This window comes from Adiantum capillus-veneris, chromosome 14 (assembly GCF_014529385.1).
Source record: "Adiantum capillus-veneris isolate H3 chromosome 14, ASM1452938v2, whole genome shotgun sequence".
In the NCBI taxonomy this organism is placed as follows: domain Eukaryota; kingdom Viridiplantae; phylum Streptophyta; class Polypodiopsida; order Polypodiales; family Pteridaceae; genus Adiantum; species Adiantum capillus-veneris.
This window is the reverse complement of record NC_140944.1, coordinates 140,658,439-140,670,222: the sequence shown is the minus strand read 5'-3', so window position 1 is coordinate 140,670,222 and position 11,784 is coordinate 140,658,439. Positions and strand designations below refer to the sequence as shown.

General features: G+C 40.1%; 1 pseudogene; it reads right to left on the bottom strand.

Annotated features, from left to right (window-relative positions):
* Positions 1-9,327: 9,327 nt before the first annotated feature.
* Positions 9,328-10,088, bottom strand: LOC147443254 (DEAD-box ATP-dependent RNA helicase 20 pseudogene; annotated as a pseudogene).
* Between the last annotated feature and the right edge of the window lie 1,696 nt (positions 10,089-11,784).

The following is an 11,784-nucleotide window of genomic DNA, read 5'->3' as shown; positions in this document are numbered from 1 at the left end:
CTTTTCTCCCAATCAGGACTTCCTTCAAACTGTAAGCTATTTGGCCTTCTCCGAAAGGCAAATCTGCCACTTCAAATTGTCTACGAGGCTTTCTATTTCTCTTGGCTTTTGCATCTTTACCCTCCTTCTGCTTCCCTTTCTTTCTCTGCTAGGCCCTGGTGCTGCATAGCCTTCCCTCTCTCTTTTGCCTATTGGCAACACATCTGCGTCTTTCTTTTCAACCCGCACAATACCCTCATGACCACCCAAGGTTGAGGCTTGATTTTCCTGTCTAGTACCTTGATCTCCTCGTATATCCAATGCATAATCATTAGCTTTGTTAGGAATCTGTTGAGGAAGTGGGAATATCCCCTCCCATCCTTGCTGGCTCTGAACAATAAGTGCTAATATGACCAAGTTCACCGCAATTATAACAAGTGGGGATGAACCTTCTCTTTGGCTCAAAACCGCCTTGTCTATGACCACCATTCGCATTAGGCTGAGCTTCACATGCTTGAGCCATTTCTCTACCACACCCACGACCACGACCACCTCCACCACCAAGGACACTAAGTGGCAATTCTTGCATCATGGTCATCATGTCTTACGTACTTTGTTGTAACTATTCGGTATTAGCAGCCCTTTGAACATGTTGGCCTCCAGCTTTTGGTTAATTCTTCTCCTTTTGGCTCCCATTATTTTGCTTAGGGACCGCTTTCCCATATTCATTAAGTTTTTGATCTTTCAATTCTTTCTCTCTGGCAATGGTGATTGCCTCCTCGAAGGTGGCGGGCCTTTTCACCAAATGTTGGACAACCTAATCGCAACCCACCCAAAATTATCAAATCCGTGGATCGGCAACCCGGCTAGGGCATGGAAGCACGAGCATCGGATGAATAGAAATAGAGGATTCAAGAGATCACCTCTACAATGCAAGTATAGATTAGCCATGGCAAGACTAACTCTAAACCTAATCTCATCACTAATCAATCAACTCCTACACACATCAAGTCGACCGAAGTCCGACTTACCATAGACTAGAAACCCCAAGCACACTAATGATAAGTACGCCACATGTCAATCACGGCACTTCATCAATAGCTACACACAATAGGTGAATGGTGCTAGAGCTTCATAAAACCTATGTACACACAAACAAACAATAGGGCACACACACTAATTACAAGATTAAGACCCAACTTAATCAACCTAATTAGTGATGCTAAATATCACAAATCAAATGCTTGTAGAAGAATAGGAGTGGTTAACAGCAAGAAGTACATACCTCTCTCAAATCTAGAATAATGAAAGTGTAATACTACTTCATGACATAATGAAATGTAGAGAAGACGAGACTAATGAGTGAAATAAGGATTAGATTAATCAAGAATAGCTTACTCTAATTACAATGGCTAGCACTAGCCTCTCAAGCATGGGCATTAAGCTCAAGGCTAGGCCATAGAGTGAACACTCAAGGGAGAGGGATCTCTCAAAAGTGGATCCTCAAGAGTGGATACTCAAGAATGAAGCCTCCTTGCATAAAAGCTTCCTTTTAAAGGCTTTCACCACAATCCCTTCTACTATGGGTTAACTAGCATATACAACTTTGGAACTCCAAGTGAGCCCAAGACTTATACAAAGTGTGTTCAAAATATTGTGACATCCATAGCATATCTCGCGCTTGATGCATAACCGGTGTAGCATGTGCTAGCCACTGCTAACACCCACACCGAGAAATCTTGGTGGAGGCGTGACGGGTGACTCTGAGCACCGAATGCGACGTTGTAAAGCTCCGGCTTGGAGCTTATCACTTTGGATATTTCTAGAATCCTTGACCACACATTTTCTAATTAAATCCAGAAAATTGGCCCACTTGCCTCTCCTCGCATGCATCCGCGCCCACTTTCGAAGTAAGGAACCGCCCATTTCAAATGCATGTAACTCATGATGTATGAGTCCGATTCACTGGCTATCAAGCATGACTGAAAATACTCATTGAAAACCACATTTTAGAAGTTCAAACAATCCAAAACTCTTGCAAATGACTAAGCAGGACCAAGCCTTTATACATAAATTCTACAAGAGCACTCTAAAAACTCAAAGCATTATGTACATCTATGTACTCGAGGCTAGTGAGCAAGCATTTTAGCATGGATCACTGACTCTATCTTCATCCAAAAAATGCCTGACAATGTATAAATGATTGCCTCAAACTAATCTCAAAATTGTTTCTTTTACCAAAATCTACAATGGCAAAAGTATGCTTATATTCAATACCACATGAAGATAAATCATCTATTCAAGCATGCTCAAAGATCTGCCAACAAATCTCTATACTAGTTGCAGTTTCATACATATTTTTGTGAGAGCTGGTCTTCGCCACTTATTTTAGATATGTTTTGTAGCAATGGCTACCCTAACCCCACTATCAAGTATGGAAATTTTCTTCACTCTCTTGTGCTCTAGTGATAGGGTGATTTTCCCTTCTTCTCCCTTATAATCATCTTCAACCTTGTTTGCTGGCACATGTTTTGATTTTGGCTTCTCTCGTTGAGTTTTTTCCATGGTTTCATTTACAAGAGCATCTTGAAGGATTTTCAACCCCATCCTTTGCAAGTTTTTTCCCATTTGACCCCACAAATGACCTAATCTATTGAAGTTTTTAGAGAGTAATGCTGCATCTTATACTCGACGACATCAATTTATGGAGGCCTTTTGTATTTTTCATCTATGTAACTGGGTTACATTGAGATGGCATGACCTTAATCTCTAATATTTTTCTTGTGTTCTCTTCTAAGCCGACGTGGCACTTCTTACAGGGCCCAAAAGTGAGTCCAACTTTCTCCTAATGTGGTGAGAAAGGTGAAGGATTTCTTCAGTAGGTAGTGTCTGAATCGTCTGCAAGCATAAACCATACTGGTCATCACCAATTCAATCTCAAAAACAATCTCTTTCATGAGGAGTCTTCACTCTGCTAGCATAATGAACAGGCTTCATATACTGAGATTCCTTCCCCCTTTGTAATAACATAGCTCCAATAGCATCATCTCCCATTGATGGGTTAACATAAAACACCTTTTCCCAATCAAGAGCCTGCATAATGGGGAGCGTACTCAAAACCTCTTTAACTCTATCAAAAACCTCGTCACAGTCATGAAACCACTCCAAGGGATCATTCTTAACTGTTTGTTGCAATGGATACAATAGCTATGATGCCAAAGATATGAAGCGAGACAAATATTTAACTTTTTGTATGAAGGTGGCCAACTATCTAGTATCTTTTGGATATGACAGTAACAGCAAAGCCTCCACTTTCTCTGGATCTGCTTCAATTCCATTTTGTGAAATAACATGTCGAAGAAGCTTCACCCGTGGCTGTGCCAATGACATTTTTTAGGGTTAAGCTGGCCCCCGCATTCATCATACCTTGCAAAAGTCATTTCAAGCTTTTGAACATGCTCTTTCCTTGAACTATATACACAAAAATCATATATGAACCCTTTGACAAACCTTCCAAGGAACGGGTAAGGACCCAATCCACTTTCCTTTCAAAAGCTCCCTACCCATTTGTCAACCCAAAAGGAAGGCAACAAAAGCAGAAACAATCCCATGGCGTGATAAAGTAGTCTTTTTTCGGTCTGCAAGAGCAAGGATAAGCTGAAAGTATCCTGAATACCCATTACACACACACCGTATCTTTCAAAACCAGCCACTACATCTAACAATTGATCAATAAAAGGCAAAGGGTAAGGATCTTTCTTGGTCACCACATTGTAATCGACACAAACTCTCAACCATCCATCTTTCTTTGGGGTGACTACTACAAGGTTCACCCATTCATCATTATCCATTGGAACAATGAACCCTGCATCCAAAATCTTATCCACTTCTTCCTTTAAAGCATTCATCTGCTCCTTGCCCATCCTTCTTAATTTCTGTTTGATTGCTTTTGCCCCTTCAACTAGCTCAATTTTCATAGGATCCCCAACAAAACCCCTTATTTTCTGATATGAGGTAATGAAAAGATTTGGAAACTTGTCCAACATTGCTAAGTACTCCTTTCTTTCTCCTTGTGTCAAATCAATACTCACTATATTTTGGATAACCTCTTTCTTCACTAGTAGTTCCTGTTTAGGTTGCATTAACTCTTCAAGTTTCTCTAAACGGCTTGAAGCATTTATATTCCTTGATACTTGCAACACTTCACTAATTTCTTTTTGTTCCTCGTTTAGCAACAAAAATGAAACTTCACCCTCATCAGTGGAACTCGAAGTACTACTACTTTCTAAGTCTTCAAGACTATCATCACACTGGTAGTTTCGGACTCATCATTCTCACTCACATCTTCAAGTGCCATAGGCTATTTGGTAATCATATCAAACACTCTCTTTTCACCCTTCTTGTCATGCACACCAATTGTGCCCTTGCGCCAATCTTGCACGACACCAATAGCTCTCAACCAAGGTTGTCCCAAAATGAGAGAAAAAGCTCCCAGACCAGCTGGCATAAAATGAAAGTTCACCATAACCTTCACATTAACGACTTCAACTTCCAAATTATTGATCATCCCCAAACATTTTACCTTGGCATGGTTTGCCAGTCGAAACCAAAATCTAGAGCTTTCGCATATAATGAGACCTAATCTCTCCACACATGACTGTGTGATCACACAAACTTGAGCACCTCCATCAATGTAGGCTTCTCCCATGCCCACACCTCTGTGCCAAGCATGCACCACAGGACAGATGTCAAGTCACTCTCCCATAGACAACACTCTGACTTGTCCATGCTTCGGCTCTTTTTCTGGATTCACTAATGACTTCCACTACCTTTTAAGTTTGGGCACCATATTCATCAACTGTCCAAAAGTACAATCCACTTTTCTCCCAATCAGGACTTCCTTCAAACTGTAAGCTGTTTAGCCTTCTCCGAAAGACAAATCTGCCACTTCAAATTGTCTACGAGGCTTTCTATTTCTCTTGGCTGTTGCATCTTTACCCTCCTTCTGCTTCCCTTTCTTTCTCTGCTAGGCCCTGGTGCTGCATAGCCTTCCCTCTCTCTTTTGCCTATTGGCAACACATTTGCGTCTTTGTTTTCAACCCGCATAATACCCTCATTACCACCCAAGGTTGAGGCTTGATTTTCCTGTCTAGTACCTTGATCTCCTCGTATATCCAATGCATAATCATTAGCTTTGTTAGGAATCTATTGAGGAAGTGGGAATATCCCCTCCCATCCTTGCTGGCTCTGAACAATAAGTGCTAATATGACCAAGTTCACCGCAATTATAACAAGTGGGGATGAACCTTCTCTTTGGCTCAAAACCGCCTTGTCTATGACCACCATTCGCGTTAGGCTGAGCTTCACATGCTTGAGCCATTTCTCTACCACACCCACGACCACGACCACCTCCACCACCAAGGACACTAAGTCGCAATTCTTGCATCATGGTCACCATGTCTTACGTATTTTGTTGTAACTGTTCGGTATTAGCAGCCCTTTGAACATGTTGGCCTCCAGCTTTTGGTTGATTCTCCTCCTTTTCGCTGCCATTATTTTGCTTAGGGACCGCTTTCCCATATTCATTAAGTTTTTGAGCTTTTAATTCTTTCTCTCTGGCAATGGCGATTGCCTCCTCGAAGGTGGCGGGCCTTTTCACCAAATGTTGGACAACCTAATCGCAACCCACACAAAATTATCAAATCCGTGGATCGGCAACCCGGCTAGGGCATGGAAGCACGAGCATCGGATGAATAGAAATAGAGGATTCAAGAGATCACCTCTCCAATGCAAGTATAGATTAGCCATGGAAAGACTAACTCTAAACCTAATCTAATCACTAATCAATCAACTCCTATACACATCAAGTCGACCGAAGTCCGACTTACCATAGACTAGAAACCCCAAGCACACTAATGATAAGTACACCACATGTCAATCACGGCACTTCATCAATAGCTACACACAATAGGTGAATGGTGCTAGAGCTTCATAAAACCTATGTACACACAAACAAACAATAGGGCACACACACTAATTACAAGATTAAGACCCAACTTAATCAACCTAATTAGTGATGCTAAATATCACAAATCAAATGCTTGTAGAAGAATAGGAGTGGTTAACAGCAAGAAGTACATACCTCTCTCAAATCTAGAATAATGAAAGTGTAATACTACTTCATGACATAATGAAATGTAGAGAAGAAGAGACTAATGAGTGAAATAAGGATTAGATTAATCAAGAATAGCTTACTCTAATTACAATGGTTAGCACTAGCCTCTCAAGCATGGGCATTAATCTCAAGGCTAGGCCATAGAGTGAACACTCAAGGGAGAGGGATCTCTCAAAAGTGGATCCTCAAGTGTGGATACTCAAGAATGAAGCCTCCTCGCATAAAGGCTTCCTTTTAAAGGCTTTCACCACAATCCCTTCTACTATGGGTTTACTAGCATATACAACTTTGGAACTCCAAGTGAGCCCAAGACTTATACAAAGTGTGTTCAAAATATTGTGACATCCATAGCATATCTCCCGCTTGATGCATAACCGGTGTAGCATGTGCTAGCCACTGCTAACACCCACACCGAGAAATCTTGGTGGAGGCGTGGCGGGTGACTCCGAGCACCGAATGCGACGTTGTAAAGCTCCGACTTGGAGCTTATCACTTTGGCTATTTCTATCCTTGACCACACATTTTCTAATTAAATCCAGCAAATCGGCCCACTTGCCTCTCCTCGCATGCATCCACGCCCACTTTCGAAGTAAGGAACCGCCCATTTCAAATGCATGTAACTCATGATGTATGAGTCCGATTCACTGGCTATCAAGCATGACTGAAAATACTCATTGAAAACCACATTTTAGAAGTTCAAACAATCCAAAACTCTTGCAAATGACTAAGCAGGACCAAGCCTTTATACATAAATTCTACAAGAGCACTCTAAAAACTCAAAGCATTATGTACATCTATGTACTCGAGGCTAGTGAGCAAGCATTTTAGCATGGATCACTGACTCTATCTTCATCCAAAAAATGCCTGACAATGTATAAATGATTGCCTCAAACTAATCTCAAAATTGTTTCTTTTACCGAAATCTACAATGGCAAAAGTATGCTTATATTCAATACCACATGAAGATAAATCATCTATTCAAGCATGCTCAAAGATCTGCCAACAAATCTCTATACTAGTTGCAGTTTCATACATATTTTTGTGAGAGCTGGTCTTCGCCACTTATTTTAGATATGTTTTGTAGCAATGGCTACCCTAACCCCACTATCAAGTATGGAAATTGTCTTCACTCTCTTGTGCTCTAGTGATAGGGTGATTTTCCCTTCTTCTCCCTTATAATAATCTTCAACCTTGTTTGATGGCACATGTTTTGATTTTGGCTTCTCTGGTTGAGTTTTTTCCATGGTTTCATTTACAAGAGCATCTTGAAGGATTTTCAACCCCATCCTTTGCAAGTTTTTGCCCATTTGACCCCACAAATGGCCTAATCTATTGAAGTTTTTAGAGAGTAATGGTGCATCTTATACTCGACGACATCAATTTATGGAGGCCTTTTGTATTTGTCATCTATGGAACTGGGTTACATTGAGATGGCATGACCTTAATCTCTAATATTTTTCTTGTGTTCTCTTCTAACAAAAGGTAAAGTCTTTAATGTTCCTAGCTTACTTGCTACAGACACTTTTATCCTTGCATCACCATATAACAATCGTATGTCTCCTAGATAAATCTCATGGTCCATGTTGAATTTTGGGATAGGTGTTGATTGTAAGGTGGCACTATCATCCATCTCCTGAGACTTGGCCTCATTTGTTGTGCTTGCTACTACCCTTGTATCTAGTGGCGTTTTGTTTCCAGGTTTCATTGGTTTACTCGTTTTTTTTCTATGTGCACACTTTCATCCTCTTTTGGAGGTATTGGCACTACTTGTTTGGGAACATTCAAAGTCTCTAGCTACATTAGAGCTTGGGTTGCCCTTACGAGCCGTCTTCACATTTCCAATCCTTTTGTCTCGACTTCTGGATGTGTATACATTAACCACCACCACCGAGGTACCAAATTGGACCAAAAAACATAGCACAAGGGGGAGGCAAGCCGCAAATTGTGTTGGGACAACAACCTCCTTTGCCTCAAGACAATAGGGCTATTGCTTGTTATACTCCATCGGCAGAACCACTCACAAGTCAAAATATAATTCCACCAACTTATTATTATGAAGAGCCACTGGAAACTTATGAGAGAGAGCTTGTTGCGGGAGCAAATCACACCACCTCCTATAAAGTGCATGCAACACTACCTTGATCAACATAATGTCAATCGAGGAAACACATGGCACGATAGGCGCACGAAGGCAATCTCTTTAGCTCGTCAGGATGAGACCATCCCACACATACAACACTCTGGAAGGTCAACTAAACCAAAATCAAGAATCTCACTGCTCTCAAATACACCACCCAACCCACATACATAGAAACATAAGGAAACTCACCAAATCATACCAGGATCGTACAAAACTTAAGGAACACCATCCCCTCACTAGGATACACATGTCCCAAAGCCTCTACACTCAAAATCCTTGCTCCAAATTCATCTGCCAAAAACGCGTAAGAAGACAGAGAAAATTTTTGGAAGTGTAAGAAACTGAAATCTATGAGTACCTATGCGTAGCTTATGTTTCCACAATTCTAATGACTACTTGCACATAGAAAATAGACATTGTTTCATACACTTAGGACCACAAATAACTCGTAGATGCGTTAGTGCATGTGCTCCATTTTGTGTGGAATGTGGCGTTGTTGCGTAGCTCTCTTCGAGCCTTGCAATGGTGCAATCAAATCTCCAATGTGATGAGTGAGCAGGACATAGTGTCAGGATGAAGCTCACAGTCTCTCTCTTTCTCTCACACACACAGTTGACGACAGCTCAAAGCTTTGATTATGATAAATTTCTCTTTACAAAATGACCTAGGTACCTTATACACTAAGGCTACCATGGTTATACCAAAAATAGAGTTCAAGGGGTCAAATGGCTTTGTATTTACAATTTGGAAGTGCCATTGCACCCTGGCTTCTGCAACTAGAAGAGTTACTCATTACAAATGATGTTTTTAACCATAATCTGCATCATTCCATAACTCTCAAAAAATAAGTCTTTGGTACAAAAATTGAGTTATGTCGTACTGTTGACCCATGGGTCAACACTCCCCCCTCCGAATTCATGTCATTCCTAACATGACCTGATTGTCAATGTTGATGCAGTCTTTGTTGTTGTTTTTGCTTTTGTTTTCTCCAGTGCTTGTACATTTTTCAAACCACAACAAGAACTATGATTCATTAGATCTCAAGACAAACTTGATCTCAACCTCTTTTTGTTTCCATAAATACGATCACTTTACTTTCATCCATCACGCTCCAATAAATCTACCAATTTTGAGTATTTCTCATTCACAGAAATAGCTTGTACAATTTGTAGAATTAAATGATTGGCTTTCAAATTTTGTGAAGCAATGACAACTTTGTAAGGATTCTGTAGAAATTGTTTGGCTAAACCTTCAACTTCTTTAGGCCAAGTTGCAATCCAATACAAAGTTTGTCTATCAGGCTGAATCTGGGAGATAATTTTTTTGATTTGAGGTTAGAACCCATGTATAGCATTTGATCCGCCTCATCAAGGACAAGATATGTAACCCTACAAAGGCTGTTTTTTCTACCATTGAGCATATCAATCAAACGGCCTGTGTCGCTATGACTATCTTTGCACCTTTTTGAAGCTCCCTTATCTACGGTCCCTTTGTTGCACGTCTGTAAACACATGTATTCTTTATCTTCTATGAAGCCCCAAAATTTGTTGCCTCTTGTTGTATTTGGATGGACAGCTCTCTAGTGGGTGCTAAGATGAGAACAATCGGACCATCACTTGGTGAAAGTGCAAGCTGGGCATTGACATGAACAATGGCTGGTAATAGGTAGGCAAGTGTTTTCCGTGACGTGGTCACTGCAATCCCAATAAGGTCCCTTCCTTTCAAAGCCATTGGCCAACCCTGTGCTTGTATTGATGTTGATCCTTTGAAACGAGCTCTAAGGATACCTCCAAGAACATAAGAGATCCTCTAATTACTTTTGTGTGTGCTCTTCTTCATTGGGGACTTGCGATGTTCCTGCGTCAAGGTGATCAAAGTTGCATTTACCACTGTTAGCTTTTGTGTACTCTGTAAATCATCATACTGCTTCTACTTGATCTCGGAGGATCAATTAATAGTTATGTGACTATCACGTGAGTGTAGCAAAAGGGGTTATTACATTTTATTTTTTCTCACATTTTCACATACAAAAGGGTATCGTAAAATGGAATTGGGAAAAAAATTACAGATTGAATAGGGAAAGGGTGCATTTTATCTATAAAAAATTCATGGATAAGTATTTTTATAAATAGTTCTTGAAAGCACACAATATACACAATTTATACATAGCACGGGGGATTCACTAGTAGTAATAGGGGGATGCCACCTGCGTGCAATAAAATTTCCTTTTTAACCCCTACATACGGGACCCTCCTATGTAAAATCTATCCATTTGGCATTAGAAAACCCCCCTATTGTACACTCATGTGATACCATATGGTAACCCTTAGTGAATCCCCCGTGATACATAGTGACCCTCTCGAGTACTTGATACATGACTTAAATAAAGCCTGCCAAACCCCAGTTAAATCTCCAAGTTAATAACTTGCTTCAAAAGGGCCTTATCAACATCATTCACGATAGATGATCATCTATGAGCTATCATTGTCCATTCGTCTCCAAGACTCATATACATGATGTAGAGGGTATGTAGATGGCTATCATGGCTTCAGATTTGAAAAATTGCATCTCTAGCTAGGAATTAGACGTCTATCTTTTAATTTTTTTCACCCTTAGCTGATATTCTCTATTCATAGCCCACTGACAAATTTTGGCTTGATTAGGACTTGTATTTGGCTTTCTAAGCTAACAATTTAGGGTTTTAGTCTCAAAAACGACTGATGGGCATCTCTGGCTAGACACCTTCTGGCTGCCAAACACATGTAGAACCAATGATGATGACCAGAATTTGGCTTGACCCCTGGTTGTTCCTTTAGAAATTTATCACAAAGATGATTGAATTGCCATTTTTGCCCCCCCTTTTTTGTCAGTATTGTTAGTCCCTTTTGTTTATTAGGCTTCAGTAAATCACATACAAGATAGAAGATTTTTAGTATAAAGGTCTACTTCCTGTATACAGCCTTGTAGTTGCATGAAGTGTCTGATAAGAAAATTTACAGTTGATGGATGATTTTATTTAGTTGCATCACCAACTTTCTTTGTCCTTGTAGGCCATCCCGAAGTTTTATGACCATTCTCAGTCATTTTTGGCCTCATATTGTTGTTGAAGACTGGTCAGCATTCTTTTCTTACCTCTAACATTATAGCCTTGTGATTATGGATTTTGACACATACCTTATGAAGTTTCATCATTATCTTGTATCTTCTACTCTTTCTACTATCCTGGCATCTATTTAGTCTTTTTTGCATCTGGATTATGGATTTTTTCCCCTTTTTTTCAAGAAAATCTCAAAAAATAGCTGAATAAAACTAAAAATTAACTTTAACAAAATCAAAATCATTTGAACAAAATTCTAAACAATATCCCTAGGGGCTCATATATGGCTTTTGTCCCCGTATTCCTCTTGTAACGCTATTATGAGGGCATATACTCTGAATTTTGTCAAAAAATTATCACAAGCAAACGCCAAAATTCAGTGCAGCTCACAAA